Raw genomic sequence first — 16,718 nt, 5'->3', positions numbered from 1 at the left:
AATATCCCAACACTAGACAAACAGGGGGCTAAAGGGGGGGAGGAGCTAAACACGATCAAAATCACTAAGGAAGTGGTACTCGGAAAAATAATGGGACTCAAGGCGGATAAATCACCTGGACCTGATGGCTTACATCCTAGGGTCTTGAGGGAAGTGGCGGTAGGGATTGTGGATGCATTGGTAATAATTTTCCAAAACTCCCTTGACTCGGTAAAGGTCCCGGCAGACTGGAAAACTGCTAATGTAACACCCTTATTTAAAAAGGGCAGTAGACAGAAGGCTGGAAACTATAGACCGGTTAGCCTAACATCTGTGGTAGGTAAAATTTTGGAGTCCATTATTAAGGAGACAGTAACAGGACATTTGGATAATCATAATTTAATAGGACAAAGTCAGCATGGTTTTATGAAGGGGATGTCATGTTTGACAAATTTGCTGGAGTTCTTTGAGGAAGTAACGTATAGGGTGGATAAAGGGGAGCCAGTGGACGTAGTGTATTTAGACTTCCAAAAGGCATTTGGCAAGGTGCCACACAAAAGATTATTGCTTAAGATAAAAAATCACGCGATTGGGGGTAATATTCTGGCATGGATAGAGGATTGGCTATCTAACAGAAGGCAGAGAGTTGGGATAAATGGTTCATTCTCAGACTGGCAATCAGTAACTAGTGGTGTTCCGCAGGGGTCAGTGCTGGGTCCCCAACTCTTTACAATCTATATCAACGATTTGGAGGAGGGGACCGAGTGTAACATATCAAAGTTTGCAGATGATACTAAGAAGAGAGGGAAAGTAGTGAGTGAGGAGGACATAAAAAACCTGCAAGGGGACATCGACAGGCTAAGTAAGTAGGCAGAGATTTGGCAGATGGAATACAATACTGGAAAGTGTGAGGTTATGCACTTTGGCAGGAAAAATCGTAGAGCAAGTTATTATCTTAATGGCAAGAAACTGGAAAGTACTGAAGTACAAAGGGATCTGGGGGTCCTGGTGCACGAAACTCAAAAGGTTAGTATGCAGGTGCAGCAAGTGATTAAGAAGGCCAATGGAATGTTGGCTTTCATTGCTAGTGGGGTAGAATATAAAAATAGGGAGGTATTGCTTCAGTTGTACAAGGTATTGGTGAGGCCGCACCTGGAATACTGCGTACAGTTTTGGTGTCCATACTTAAGAAAGGACATACTTGCTCTCGAGTCAGTACAATGAAGGTTCACTCGGTTAATCCCGGGGATGAGGGGATGGACATATGAGGAGAGGTTGAGTAGATTGGGACTCTACTCATTGGAGTTCAGAAGAATCAGAGGCGATCTTATTGAAACATATAAGATTGTGAAGGGGTCGGATCGGGTGGATGCGGGGAAGATGTTCCCGATGATAGGTGAAACTAGAACTAGGGGGCATAGTCTTAGAATAAGGGGCTGCTATTTCAAAACTGAGATGAGGAGGAACTACTTCACTCAGAGGGTGGTAGGTCCATGGAATATGTTGCCCCAAAAAGCTGTAGAAGCTACATCATTACATAAATTTAAAACAGAAATAGACAGTTTCCTAGAAGTAAAGGGAATTAAGGGTTACGGGGAGCAGGCAGGAATTTGGACATGAATCTAGGTTCGGATCGGTCATGGCCCTGTGGGTAGCGGAGCGGGCCCAGGGGCCGTGTAGCCTGATCCTGCTCTTATTTCGTCTGTCTAATTCTGTTAGATTCAGGAGATGGTTCTGTGAAAGTAGATTGGCGGTTAGGATCAGATCAGCCATGATCTTATTGAATGGCGGAGCAGGCTCGAGTGGCCGATTGGCCTACTCCTGCTCCTATTTCTTATGTTCTTATGTTCTTATGTTCACGAGATAAGACCTAGCCAGAGTAAGAAAAAATGGCACCAGGAAGGGGGTAACCCTGTCGATACAAGGCGTAACTGCTTCGGGAGCAGGAAAAGTGGGCATTGGAGAAGGGACTGTAGAAATCTTTGGAAGGATAGTGTGGGGCAAAATTCCCCAGCTCCTGCCCCAAAGACAGAAACACCGACCTCTCCCCCCACAGTTGATTCGTTAGTAGCTGCACTTTGAGTTTTGTTGGCTGGCCCAGGGAGGGTAGCCACAGCCACGGGTGCTTTAATTCCATCTGCCCCATATAACACAGACTTACGACTACAGCCAGCACAGCCTGTCTATCTGTGTCCCCTTGAGTACGATGTATGGAAAAGACCGCTTGTTAAGATGGAAGTGGAAAAGGTGAAAGGGACCTATCTGTTGGACACGGGAGCATCGGGCACCATAATCTATTCAGATAACCCCGCCGCCTCACATCTGTCTAATGGGGTCCCGTACAGCTTAGTGGGGTTCAGAAGTAACGAGCAGGTTGGCTCGTTCTCTATCCCGCTGTCCATTCATTTAGGAGCACGCCACACCAAGTGGACTTGTGTTTTAATGAAGTGGGAGCAGGAAGGGAAAGGGATCCTGGGGGCTGATTTTATCATAGGCCACAGGATTCTATTGGATCTTAGGAACCACTGTCTGTGGGGAGCATGCACTGGCAAAGAAAGTGAAGTGGCAGTCATCCCAGAGAAACAGGGCAAGGGGACCTTGTGTACCCTAAAATCCAAGGAGGGTTACGACCTCGAGCAAATTGTCAGTAACACTCCAGTGGAGTACCAGGCATTTGTGCGAGCACACCTCGGCGCATTTGCCACTCACAAGCATGATTGTGGGAGGGTGAACGGGGTCGAAGTAAGTGTAGATGGGGACCCCATGACCCGAACACAAAAGCAGTATAATTTCCCCAAAGAGGCGGAGGCAGACATGGAAACGGCCATGACCTCTCTGGTCAAACAGGGGTTATTGAGACGGATAGCCACCCATGTAATCTCTCCACTGTGGCCAGTTAGGAAACCGGACAACTCCTGGAGAGCCACGGTGGACTATCGGGTACTCAATAGAAACATCCCCGCCTGTGCACCCACGGTCGCAGCTGTCGCCGACCCCATTGGAAGAATTACAGCCTCCACGACCACCTTCACGGTGCTGGATATTTCCAACGGGTTTTGGTCCATCCCTCTGCGGAGAGAGGACCAGTACTAGTTCGCCTTCACGTTTAAAGATCAACAATACACCTGGAACTGGCTGCCACAGGGGTTCCGCAATAGCCCCAGCATATTCCACCAGTGTACGGCAGATTGCTTAAAAGGCTTCAGCCGACCCCGGCAGTTCGTCCAGTATGTGGATGACCTGCTCCTATTCACTGATGAAGGAGAGGAACACAGTCCACTCCTGGCTGAACTGCTGGAGTTGCTCAGGCAGCAAAGTTTTACGGTAAACCCCAAGAAGGTACAGATCGGCCGTAAGGAAGTAAAGTTCCTAGGGCTGGCTGTATGAGCAGGGGAAAGGGCCATAGATAAAGCCAGAAGGGAAGCAGTGCAGGAGTTACCAGCCCCCAATACGGTGACAGGAGTAAGATCTTTTCAACGGCTGACAGGGTACTGCAGAGATTTTATTAAGGATTACGCAGTCACAGCAGCCCCTCTGCTCCGACTCCTACACAAGGGAGGGGAGTGGGTTTGGGATGAGGGTTGCGAGGCAGCATTTGTAAACTTCAAGCAAAGTCTGCAGACCGCGCCAGCTCTAGGGGCCATTGATGGGGAGAAAGAGTTTTTCTTGCAGGTAGCAGCCAGCGGGGACAGTCTGAGTGCAATGCTGCTCCAGGAGCGGCACAGACAGCTGAGACCTGTGGTTTACTCCTCCAGGATACTCACAGATGTGGAGAAGGGCTGTTCCAACTGTGAGAGGCACCTCCCCGCCACTCACTGGGCTGTGAAAAGATCATTGATCTTCACAGGCACCTCGCCCATCACCCTCCTCACCCATCACACGCCCACCCAAATGCTCCTAGATGGGAGAATTAAAGATGGGACAGTGAGCAGTGCCCGCATTGCTCGTTGGACCCTGCTTCTCTCCCAGATGGACCTAAGGGTGAAAGGTCTCTGCGAGCCAAAGCTCGCAGCCAACATGATTTATCCAGGGACGGCCCACCGGTGTTCCATTGAAGGAGTATGGGAAGTCAACATAGGTTTTCGGGCTGGGATACACCCCACAGGCCGCGAAATCTATGTGGGCGGTTCCAGCACAGTATCTGCTGGGAAATGACTCACAGGGTGTGGAGTTTATGACCCAGGGGCAGACATTGCCCTGGCAAATAAACTCCCCAGCACCATAAACGCTCAGCAGGCTGAACTGTCCGCGGTAGTGTACGTGGTTACACAACCAGAGAAATTCCCTACCCCATACACGATTTTCTCAGACAACATGCTCACGTGCAATTCGTGTACGGAGTACCTGGCCATATGGTCCCGTCGGGGATACACCTCCGCCGACGGGAGACCCCTGGCAATCAAGCCACTGCTGGAGAAAATCATGACAGCCGTAGGGGAGGAAGGGAAGGTCTATATCCATAAGGTTAAGGCCCATTTGAAGACAGAACCCATGAGGGAGGGCAATGAAAGGGCAGATGAATTGGCCAAGCAGGGAGCTAGGGAAGGAGAGTTTTAGGACCCCTACCAGACAGGTTCGGTAGCCGCAATCCGGGACAAGGGAGGTACACCAGGGGTAGCCTTGGTCCCGGACCTAAAGCAGGCCCAGGTACGGGATCCCATCCTCAGAGCCATCTTGAATGCACTCACGAAAGGGGAGAAAGTAGAGGGCCCATACGGTACAGCAGCCATCACCGTCAAGGAAGGCATGCTGATCAGGGGGGAGCAGTGGGTAGTGCCGCAGCAGCACCAAAGGGAATTCCTCCAACTGGCCCATGAGGGTCCAGGAGCGGGGCATCCCGGGCCCAAGGTCACCTGGCAGCGGGTGGAACAGGCAGGATGGTGGCCAGGACTGAGGGAACAGGTCCGCGAGTTCTGTGCCAGCTGTCTGGTGTGTGCTGCCAATAACCCTGCCCCCCAGAAAAGGAAGGTATCTTTGGGACACGCCAGGAGGGTAGAGGGACCATGGCAGCCAATCCAGATTGATTACATCGGGCCCCTACCCACCACCCAGGGAGGCTACAAGTATTGCCTAGTCCTGGTGGATGTGTTCTCAAAGGGGGTAGAAGCTTTTCCCTGCCATGCAGCTACTGCATTGGGTACAGCTAAGATCCTGGTCAGGGAAGTGTTCTCACGATGGGGACTCCCACAGTATGTGGCGTCTGACCAAGGGAGTCACTTTACCAGACAGGTCATGCAAGAGACTCTCATGGTACTCGGCATTGAAGGGAAATGGCACGTTGCCTACAACCCACAGTCATCGGGTCCTGTAGAGCGTTTAAACTGCACTATAAAGGAAAAGCTGTGCAAGGAGACGGGAGACTCACCCAAGAAGTGGGTGGAAGTCTTACCGTTGGTCCTAATGGGGATCCAAGCCAGCCAGTCAAAAAGCACGGGGTATTCCCCACACGAGCTGATGACTGGCAGGGTTATGCGGACCCCCACCCATGTGCTAGCCCCGGTGCTCACGGAAGGCCAGCTGAGAGAGGTGAACCGGGACAGTTTTGTCAGGAATCTGTTTGAACACCTTAAGCAGATTCAGTGGCAGGCTGCTCGAACCCAACAGGCACCACGAGTGGGAGATAGGGGATCAGGTTATGGTAAGGAACTTTGCCCGGTTGGGAAGTTTTGAACCATTGTATATGGGGCCATACAGCATTGTGGACAAGGCAAGCCCCATGTTCTATGCCATCAAGATGCCCCGCCGCACAAAGTGGTTCCACATTAATCAATGCAAGCTGTTCAAGACTGACAGTGGAGAACGGCCAGCAAGGGTGAACCGCCCTATAGCTAGAGAGCAGCAGCCTGCAGCTGTGACAGACTCACAGACTGCAAAGGAGGGGGCAGTGACGTGTGTGACTGGAGAGGCCCTCCCACCAATTAAGTGGGACTCAGGTACAACCCCAGTAGTCAGAGCCTTAAGAAGCTCTCCTCGCATACCACAGCCTAAACTACCGTGGTCACCCGAGTATCATTTAAACGGTCCAGCCCCAGGAGAGCCCTTAACAAAAAGGGAAAAAACAAGGTCAGGGACCAGTCTAAGGACAGGGATCCCCAGCCTGCTGCCTCCAAAGGTGAGGGACGCACAGGAGAGGTAGCGTTGGGCAGACAGAGAGACAAGGGTCCCCAGCCTGCGGCATCAGGCTGCAGGGAACCCATAGGACAGGACAGGGACGTGGCAGCCACACAGAAAGGGGTAGTGTGCTGCAGCACAGGAGGGCACACTCCCCCGATTAACTGGGATTCAGGGAAACTCCCAGGTCTTTTAAGGAGGACACTCCGAGTCTGGTGGCACAGGTCACCTTATGCCCAGGTGTGCAAGCTGCCCAGATTCCACAAATGGAAGACGCCTAACAGGAATTAGCCTGGCCGTCCGGAGACGGGCGGCGGATGTATATAGCTTTTAGTTTAAGAGTGTTTAATTTAGTTTAGGATAAGTTTAAGTTTTGGAAATTTTGATAACTGTGTCAGGCCAGAGAACCTTCTCGGGACATGGCTGTAATGATCAATAACATGTCATTCTGTAGTGGACACTAGGTGGAGCCGTAGAGCTGTGTAGAGCTGTATATAGCCATATGTATGTATAAGACTACACTACCCAGCTGTATGTATATTAAGACTACATTACCCATGAGGCACTAGGCTACCCAGAAGGCAACAGTCATGATGGAAGCCTCTACAGATACTATACCTAGTCCACATGGGCTCATAAAGTGTCTAGCAAAAGCTAGCTGTGTTCATAATAAGAATGTCTATTTATTAATGAACATAAGAATGGCTATCTGTTTTATGTGCCCCTACAGAAAGGAAATCAGCATGAGAAAGGTTCTGCTCCTGCTCGCCCTGGTAGGGGTGAGCATTGGTGCCCGAGGAGACGTGGAGAACTCCCACATCTATGGGTGCTCGGGAGAGAGAGCGCCAATCGTTACCGCAGGGGGTGGCGAACGGGATGTGGAGGAGCTCGCCATTTACTTCCACGAGGGAAGGTGGCCAGGGTGGCTGGGGTCTAACTCAACTCAGTACTCCAGCCAGACCGGGTTCACATACGGGGAGGCCTCCATCTCATGCCCCAGGGTACAGACCGTTGCTACAAGGGTCAGCATCACCGACAGGAAACGTGTGTGTTTGACATGTAAGGGACAGATTCCTTTGGATAGGTGGTGGTGGCTCAGAAAGCTGAGCAAGGATATAGGAAACCCTGCAGCCGATTGGGAAACAATATCCATCGGGCAATTACAGGGACCGGAGGGGAAGTGAGTGTGTGCTGGGACAAGTGGTGGGAGTGGGATCAGGGAATTTATGTTTGTATGTGGGGTCAGGGAAGGTCTGCCCCACAGGCATATCCATCATTTTCCACCGGCAATGGCAAGATATTGGGGAGGGGATGGAGTGGGATTCCAGCCTGCATGCGTGCGTGATCCCACACTCCCCAATCCCAGTCAATGCCACCAAACTCATAACCCACCCCCGAAAACCCCTGCCCACGACCACGACATCGCAGACTATAGTGCAGAGGTGTCCTACCACCACCAAGGGACCAGGGAATGGGTTAGTCCTAGTGCCAACTGATAAGTTACTGTACCAGGGGGTACATTATGCAGTGGCCTCAGTGATCCTGAACCTGACTGAGGTGCACTTACCTGAGTGCTGCCCTAAGGAGACAGAACAGTTGTACCAAGCCCTGCTGAAGGAAATGTTTAGAAAATTTTATGAATTCCACTTTGCCAATGTAGACAAAGTGAAACTGTACAGTTTACATCCTGAACATAATATGGGTGTGGGGAGACAAAGAAGGGGGACGTGGAATGATATTTTTACAGCTTACAGTACAGGATCCTCAGTAATAAACAGCCTAGATGATATAGAGTTACAGACACAGATAAACGGTTTAAAACCCAGTTAAGAAAAATCCTAACAGAGGAGAACACAGTGGTAAGCTCAGAGCTGCATGAGGACCAGGCTATGACAGTCCATTTAAAAGAGATAATAGCTGAGCTGGAGAGACACGCCAAAACAGTAAATGCACTCATATGGGAGGACAGGAATGCTTCAGAGCAAGCTGCACAGAATGAGGTGTGCATGCTATACGGGGCATGGTTACTGGGCGAGGGCCGCAGCAACCTGGAGGATTTAAAACAAGGTTTAGTCCCCTCCTGGATTAGCAACAAGCAACTCGTAGCCCTCCACCCATTTAGTAATTCGCTGAGCCCGTGTCAGCTCCGCCTAGCCTCTGAAGCCTACCCTGTCCCCGTGGATTGTGGACGTTCCAATCACACTATCATGGGGATAGTAGTGAGGATGCCAGTCATGGGTGGGAAAGCCCGACCCGCACTGGTATACAGGGTGGAGAACATTGGGATCATTCAAGGGGGTGCATACGTTCATTTCGCAGAAGTCCCACCTTATGTCATAAAGTGGGAGCACGCTATGACAGGTACAGACCTCTCCGGGTGTCGGAGCCGGGGAGCACACATAATACTGTGTCCCCAGCACTTGAATGCCTATTCGAGACCACAGTGTGGATTTAAAGCTGCTGGCGCACAACCTGTGAACTGTACCATGGAGGTAATGGCACAAGGCCATGTTTCCCCATAGGGAGCATTCATAGTGGGTGGGACATAGTGTGTCACCACAAGTGCGCCCCACTACCAGCATGGACAGCACACCTGGTGTCCGGTGAGTGACAGCAGTTTCTGCTTTAAACCCGAGGCAGAAGTTCAAGTGGCCTAGGAACGGATTGTACCCATCCCTGAACCCTGGACTGTTCACCTCACTGTCAGGGAAGGCATTACCAACCTGCAAAATTATGTAACACATTTCGGCTATGAAATTCCCCCTCTACCAGAACATCTTACCGCCCTATAAAAAGCAGTGGTCATCTCACAGAAACATTTCTATACATTAGAGCAGAAGACAGTCGAGATAGGGGCCAAGATCTTGGATATTGTAGTTCCACCCAGGTGGTATATTTTTGAAAAAATATAGAGGTCCCTTCTTGGATTCGACTGGCTTCACATCATTTAGTGGGTTGCCAGCTGGGTATAGTTTACTACTTGTTGCGCACAAAGTGCAAGGGAAGGGATAGGATGCTCCGCTCTCAACATGAGGGAGAATGGAACAAAAATAAAGTCTATGACCAGGTACAAAACAAACCTTGACCGTTATTAAAAATAAAGTTTGATGAGTGTGTGTGTCATTATTTTTCCTATGTATGTGTAATTTTTCCAAGTGGTGTAGGGGTGTTGGACCCCCTCCGTGCTTGGATGTGAATGCAATTGAATTTTTTTTACCTTGTATATATCTGTTAAACACTACACCTAAAGGGAATGGGAGAGTATTTTGTTTTGGGTTTTAGTTTAGATAATACAGGGGAAGGTTGGCTCCCGAGGATCAGAAAATTTTGCTCACAACTTTATGATACTATAGGGTTTAAAGTATCACAGCAGGGTATGTAAGTATCGCAAATTTATACAGATTCCCCCAAAATAAGAAAAGAAGAGATATTGGACAGTTTGAAATAATATTGGGCCAAAGGGGACCTAACATCAAAACTCCAGGAAGATTTGGTTAGTTTAAACGGCATGTTCAGGCCTGTGGAAAAAGCTGCAACAAAAGGAATGGGTTGGACACTGTGGGACAGACAGTTTGAGTATTGGAAAAGGGGCCAGATTGTCTGAGAATGTTCTGGGCCATCCCAGTCATTCTACATAAAGACAATTATCCGGAAAAGGCTGTTCCTGCCGAAACCTACAGGGCCACCAAGAACATGAATAATACAATACATGCCACTAGTCAACAAAAGAGACCCTGGCCCCCAGCAGGAGAAAACAATCAAACAGTTTAAAACCACTCAGAAAGATTTCCAAAAACACTTTGCACATTTAAACTGATTTTGAAGCAATCCCGAAACCAGTTAAAGGCCAATTAAAAATAGATGGGACCAGCCCCAAAATTCGATGAGAATTTAAACCTATTAAAATTAACAAGCCTGCCAAAATTAACAATGGACCGGAGGAGATTTGGCAGTCAGATAAGGCAGGCCTCAACACAGTATAATTGAGGCCTGCTTGTTCAGAAAAGACAGTTGAAATGAACAGTTGAGAAAGAAGACAGTTCGACAGTACAGTTCGAGTTGAGAGGGTCAGTTCAGGACACAGCTCAAGAAGGTTCAAGTTCAGTACAGGAGAGAGAAAGTACGGTTCAGAAAAGGTATCATCATCACCGTACTTAGTCGGAGGATCAGAGACTTGAAAGAAGAACGAAACGGAAGGAAAAGGAAATCGCGGCAACCAAAGGCCTTAAGAAACCAACAACTAACAATATTACCACCAAATAGGTAATATTGGGCCACCGCGACCAACAAGAAACCAACCAACAAGAAGTCAAAAATTTGCAAGTTTGTTTCCACTCTACAAGCTAGCCTGACTTACCCCTGGGTAAGATTTGACACAAAAGACTCTAAAAACTATACCTAACCAAAGGAAATTGGGTACTTACCTGATAAATCCAACAACGCATCCAACCGCATCAGCGGACAGGCGAAGACTGAAAACCCAACGCAGGTGCAGTCTTCCACCACAACCAGGGTACGGCAGGCCCTAACTGCCACAACTAAAGAGAAGCCCGAAATCGCGAACCTCTACAATCTGTCAAGAAAGTCGTTTGGTGAGCATTTCCTGGTCCTCTGGAATTCAACCCAGTTAGTGTAGTGGGATTGGGAGGGTAAGGTATTTCTGTCTATTGTCATTCCCCCTCACATATTCCAAAGTGTTCCCCCTTTTAGAGTATAAGTTTTATTGTATTGTATATTTTCCTGTCTCAAAATAAAAATCTCAATTCTTTTGACCAACTCAGGTGTCTGTTGCAATTTCATTACAACGCCCAAATAAGTCCAAAGTCTAGAACCAAGGGAGTGGGAGCGATTCGAACCACTCAGGGAGTCAGAGGTGAAGCTGACCACACACACCACCCCTTACACTAGTGGGGTGCCACAGGGATCAGTGCTGGGGCTTCAACTACTTACAATCTATATTAATGACTTTGATGAACAGACCGAATGTACTGTTGCCAAATTTGCTGATGGTACAAAGATAGCTGGGAAAGCAAGTTGTGAGGAGGATACATTTTAATTGCCGAGTCGGGTTGTGTGGTGGTTGGGTTCCGGAGCCGCTTCCAGCGGGATCAGTTGCTGATGTCTGATTTTGATTCAGTGAGCTTGTTGATTTCAATAATGCCCATTGGCTGGTCCACTGAGTGCGATCAGGTCGGCTGGCCGCCTCTGATGATGTCATCATAGCTGCTGCTTTTAAAGCTGCCATTCAGCCTAAGCCTTTCTCGTGTAGATTCCTGGACTCATTGATATTGATTTAGAAGCATTAACTGCCTGTTAACAGGTAGTTAACAGGCAGTTTTTAGCCTAATCCCTATTTTTAATGTTGAAGTGTGGGATTCCTGACGGCTCCAAACCATGCCAAGTTAGAGAAGGCGGACCGTCGAATTGAAGGGCTTGGAGGGGTCGAGATGTCTGGTGTTCAGGTGAGTGATGGGTGCATGCGTGCAAAGGAAAGTGTGTTTGGTGTGTGTAACGTGTTTAAAGAAGCTTTACATACCTTTGCTTACCTTTACAGCCTTCCTTCCTTCAGGTCTCAGGAGTCCCTCATCTCACCAGCACAGAAAACAGAATGGCTGTGAGCTATCAAAAATTGCAGCATTCAGCTTTCTGTTCTGGGGAGATCTCTAACTCATCCTGAGAGGAAGGAATTAACTTAAAATACAGATTGTCAGTGTTTGACAGCTTCAAACAACTGTGAAACGCTGATATTTCACTTGTCAAAAGGTCTTGACAGATAAAATATCAATCTGTGACGTCACCTGATGCTGGGTGGCCCTTAATTGGCCTGCTGAGTCCACTGGATGGGCTCAACAAGGTCAATCAAGTCAAAATTGCGTGAGTTGGCTAGAACTCAATGGAGGCGGGACTACAACCCTGAAAGTTGTAGTCCCGCCTCCTACCCGAATCCTGAATGAAAATCCAGCCCAATGACTTCTTCCAGAGGCAAGGCAACTCCTCGTTTCAATGATGAGTCCCTCCAAGTTCTTGTGGATGCTGTCTGAGGGTGCAGGGAGATTCTCTTCCCTCCTGATGGCCGGAGGAAGCCTCCTTTGCAGACCAAGGCAGCCTGGCTGCGCATTGCTCAGGAAGTCAGCGCAAGGTCCATTTGTTCATGCTCATGGATCCACTGCTGAAAAAGGTTTAATGATCTTGTGCAAACATCAAAAGTGAGTATCCCATCACACTTGCCTTCACTCTGTTTCCCTTCTCTTCTCATCAACAGCACTCTGCGTTGTAAGCCTCCTCCTTCACATCCCACCTGACTCTTACTTCCCTTGCACCTTCTCCTATCCATCTCTGTCTCTGCACTGAATCACTTCAGCACCCTTCCTATATACCCCTTAGACTCGCTCTCACTGTCATGCCGTGACAACAACTAACAACGCACAGGGAGCTAGCTTCCTCTTGGCACCTTACCCCATCTTCGTCTGACTCAAAGCTTCTATGGTAGGGATTAATCACACTCACTCCATCACTGTGGCTGAAACACTGCTTATGTCCCTCCTTGCAGGAAAAGATAGCCCACAATAAGAGGGAGAGAGCAATGGCTGGAGGGGGAACACCTACCCTAGCCACATTGACCAGTGCTGAGGAGGCTGCATACAAGATTGTTGAAGGTGGCAAAGACCTGGAAGTGGGCGATGGAGAGACGGGCACACTAGAGGCAGCTGGTGACATAATAGATTTTCATCCCTCTCAGAATGCAATGGCATATGCTGTTCATAGAGAATCGCGTTGTATCATCTGCTCAAAAGGATGTGTCTGTTACATCAATATCAGATTTCTAAATTGTTGTTGTTATTTCAGATTTCTAAATCATGCCTTTACTCTCTCACAGGGCCATCGAGTGGCCCCCTCCCCACGACCCAGGACAAAGAGCCGGATAACTCCTCAGATGAACCTGAAGCCTCTGAGGAAGCAGTGTCACCAGGACTCAGCGCACCCAGCACCAGCGCAGCAACGTACACCTCGGTGGGTCCCTCGTGAGTTAGAGTAGTGTTTCCACCTGGTCTATCACAGCACACAAGTGAGCATCAGCAGATGGTGGAGACAGTGACAGCAGTGGCAAGTCCTCGGCGGAGGTCGCAGCAATCTCTTAGCTCTGCTGAGCTGCATGCAGACTCAGTGCGTCTGGGGCCATCCAGAAAAAGAGCCTCTCGGTAAATACAGGAACAAGTGCAGGAGTCTCTGGAAGGGTTTGCCTCCAGGGTTAGTGCAAGTGTGGAGAGAATGGAGGAGTCCATCTCTAACATCAGCACTGCCGTGGTGTAGGCAAAGGCGCATGAACGCACCACTATGGATAAGATGACAACCTCCGTGGAAAGGATGGCTACAGCCATGGAGGAAATAAGTCGCCAGAGTCAAGAAAACATGGAGACTGTTCAAAATAGAATGTCGTCTCTGGAGGAGCGTTGGACAGCTATTGAGCAGAGAGACCAGAGCTTCATGAATGTCCTTGTGAGGAGGACTGCCAGTGCAGATACGGGTCCTCATGCCCCCCCTGAAGTGCAGCAAGGTGCTCTCCAGCCATTTGCCAGCACTGAGGTGCAGCTGACCCATGAGAGGGATGTTGCTGGCAGGACACAAGGAAGTGTGGGCTCCTCTCAAAGCGCTCGCACAACCATGCCACTGCAGAGCCCTTGGTCAGAGACCCACTTTGCGGAGACAACTGAGATGGTCGTTTCAGCCCCTGCACAGCCACAGGAAGAGCAGACTGTTGAAGCGCCCTCCCAGGCTCCCAGACCCAGAGGACACCCGCCAAAGGCGTCTAAGGAGGCGCAACACCCTAGTCAACAAGGTGCCTCTACATCTGCTGAAGCCACAGGGGAAGCACCATGTAGAAGCACACGTAAGAGAAAGATTAAGCACCTATAGTCACAAGAGGAGTCACTTGGGTGACTTATCTTTTTTTCTGACTTGTTATGGCAAACAGTTGATTGTGTGGCCTATGTGTTCTGGGAAATGGCAAAAGTGCATTGAGGGCTCAGGGTGACTTGCTTTTGTAATGCTGATGGTAAAAGTGATAGGAAATAATAGGGTATAGCAGAGATGATGTATGATGTTGGACAAGTGGTTGAAGAGTAAGCTTATGTTAATGTGGCATGGCAGTGTGCATACCCTGCTTGATGGGTAGCAGTGAACTGGAGGGATGCTGCATTGGTCACAACAGGGCATGCAAGGCACCCCTCGTCCTCCTCCTCCTCCTCTTCCCAGGAAGATCTGCGCTGAGCCACGCAACTGCTACTCCTCCGATTATGAGGACCAGGATGAGAGGACATACATTTTTCCCATCCCAATCACAGAATCACAGAAATCCCACAGTGCAGATAGAGGCCATTTCGGCCCATCGAGCCTGCACCGACACATATCCCATCCGATCCCTGTAACCCCTACACCAACACATATCCCACCCTATCCCCGTAACCCCACGTATTTAATCCCCCTAACACTAAGGGTCAATTTATCATAGCCAATCAACCTAACCCGCACATCTTTGGACTGTGGGAGGAAACCGGAGCACCCGGAGAAAACCCACGCAAACACGGGGAGAATGTGCAAACTCCACACAGACAGTCACCCGAGGCCGGATTCGAACCCAGGTCCCTGGCGCTGTGAGGCAACAGTGCTAACCACTATGCCTTGCTATAGATTTCATTTGAGGCAACAAGTTTGCAAGCGCACAGTCGAAGTGGCCAGGAATTAATCCATTCATATCACACTGCAGATGGGTGTCAGCTTGAACAGTCAGAAGGTCTGTAGATGTGCAAAATCCTATCCCATACCTACAACAGCAAAGTTATTGCATTTGAATGTCAGCCATGTTTCAGGGACACTTTTAAAGTGCTCCACCAATGCATACAAATCATGTCCTCCAGCAACTCATCTCCTTGAACCTGGTCTGTTTCTGACAAGTCCGGAAACAGGAGCCAGAAGCATGATAATGGGAAACCATTTTCAAAATAGTATTAGCAAAGCAGTTAACAGGCATGCAACACCTGCCCCTTTAACCCCTCCCTTCCCACTGTCCAGAGCCCCAAACACTCCTTCCAGGTGAAACAGTGATTTACTTGTACTTCTTGCAATCTAGTATACTGTATTCGCTGCTCACGATGCGGTCTCCTCTACATTGGGGAGACCAAACGCAGATTGGGTGATCACTTTGCGGAACACCTCTGTTCAGTCCGTAAGGGTGACCCCGAGCATCCAGTCGCCTGTCACTTTAATTCTCCACTCCACTCCCACTCTGGCATCTCCGTCCTCGGCCTCTTACACTGTTCCAATGAAGCGCAACGTAAGCTCGAGGAACAGCATCTCATTAGGTGCTCGATTAGGCACTTTACAGCCTTCTGGACTCAACATCGAGTTCAACAATTTCAGACCATAACCTCGGCCCCTGTCTTTCTTTCCCATTTTTTTTCTCTCTCTCACATGGCAGCTCTCGATCATTCTGCCAGTGCCATTTACATTTCATCTAGAGCCATCTTTTGTTTCTTAACTTGCCCCATTACCATCTCCTTTTGCCTTGCACCATCACCCCTTTTGTCTCTTAATCTCCCCTGCCTTCCATCCTATCTCAGACCTTCCCTTTTGTTCTTTTCTTCCCTTCCCCCTTTCCCTGCCTCTACACTTGTTTAAAAACCTGTTCCATCTCCAACTTTTTCCAGTTCTGACGAAGGGTCATCGACCTGAAACATTAACTCTATTTCTCTCTCCACAAATGCTGCCTGACCTGCTGAGTATTTCCAGCATTTTCTGTTTTTATAAAAGGTTCTTAATTGCCTTAACTACCTGTCCCATCGGTTCTAGTCAGGTCAGTTTGGGAGCGGCTGAACAGACACTCACGAAAATTGGGTGGGGGCGGGATGGAGTTGGGTTGGGTGTCTGAAGCCATTTCTTCCAATTTTCGCTACAGACCCTCAGGATTATTAAAATCCAGCCCAAAGAGTCTGCAAAAGGATATAGATAGGTTAAGTGAGTGGGCAAAAATTTGGAAGATGGAGTATAATGTGGGAAAATGTGAGTATGTCCACTTTGGTAGGAAGAATAAAACAGCAAAATATTATTTAAATGGAGAGAGACTACAGAATGCTGCAGTACAGAGGGATCTGGGTGTCATCATACATGAAACACAAAATGTTAGTATGCAGGTACAGCAAGTAATTAGGAAGGCTAAATGAATATTGGCCTTTATTGCAAGGGGGATTGAGTATAAAAGTAGGAAGTCTTCCTACAGCTGTACAGGTGAGACCACGTCTGGAATACTGCAAACAGTTTTGGTCCCCTTATTTAAGGAAGGATATACTTGCATTGGAGGCAGTTCAGAGAAGGTTCACTAGATTGATTCCTGAGTTGAAGGGGTTGTCTTACTTTTGGTGTCCATACTTAAGAAAGGACATACTTGCTCTCGAGTCAGTACAAAGAAGGTTCACTCGGTTAATCCCGGGGATGAGGGGATGGACATATGAGGAGAGGTTGAGTAGATTGGGACTCTACTCATTGGAGTTCAGAAGAATGAGCGGCGATCTTATTGAAACATATTAGATTGTGAAGGGGTTGGATCGGGTGGATGCGGGGAGGATGTTCCCGAT

Source organism: Somniosus microcephalus, chromosome 7 (assembly GCF_052327205.1).
Source record: "Somniosus microcephalus isolate GS21.2 chromosome 7, FLI_Smic_1.0, whole genome shotgun sequence".
Lineage (NCBI taxonomy): Eukaryota > Metazoa > Chordata > Chondrichthyes > Squaliformes > Somniosidae > Somniosus > Somniosus microcephalus.
This window is presented reverse-complemented; position numbering follows the sequence as displayed.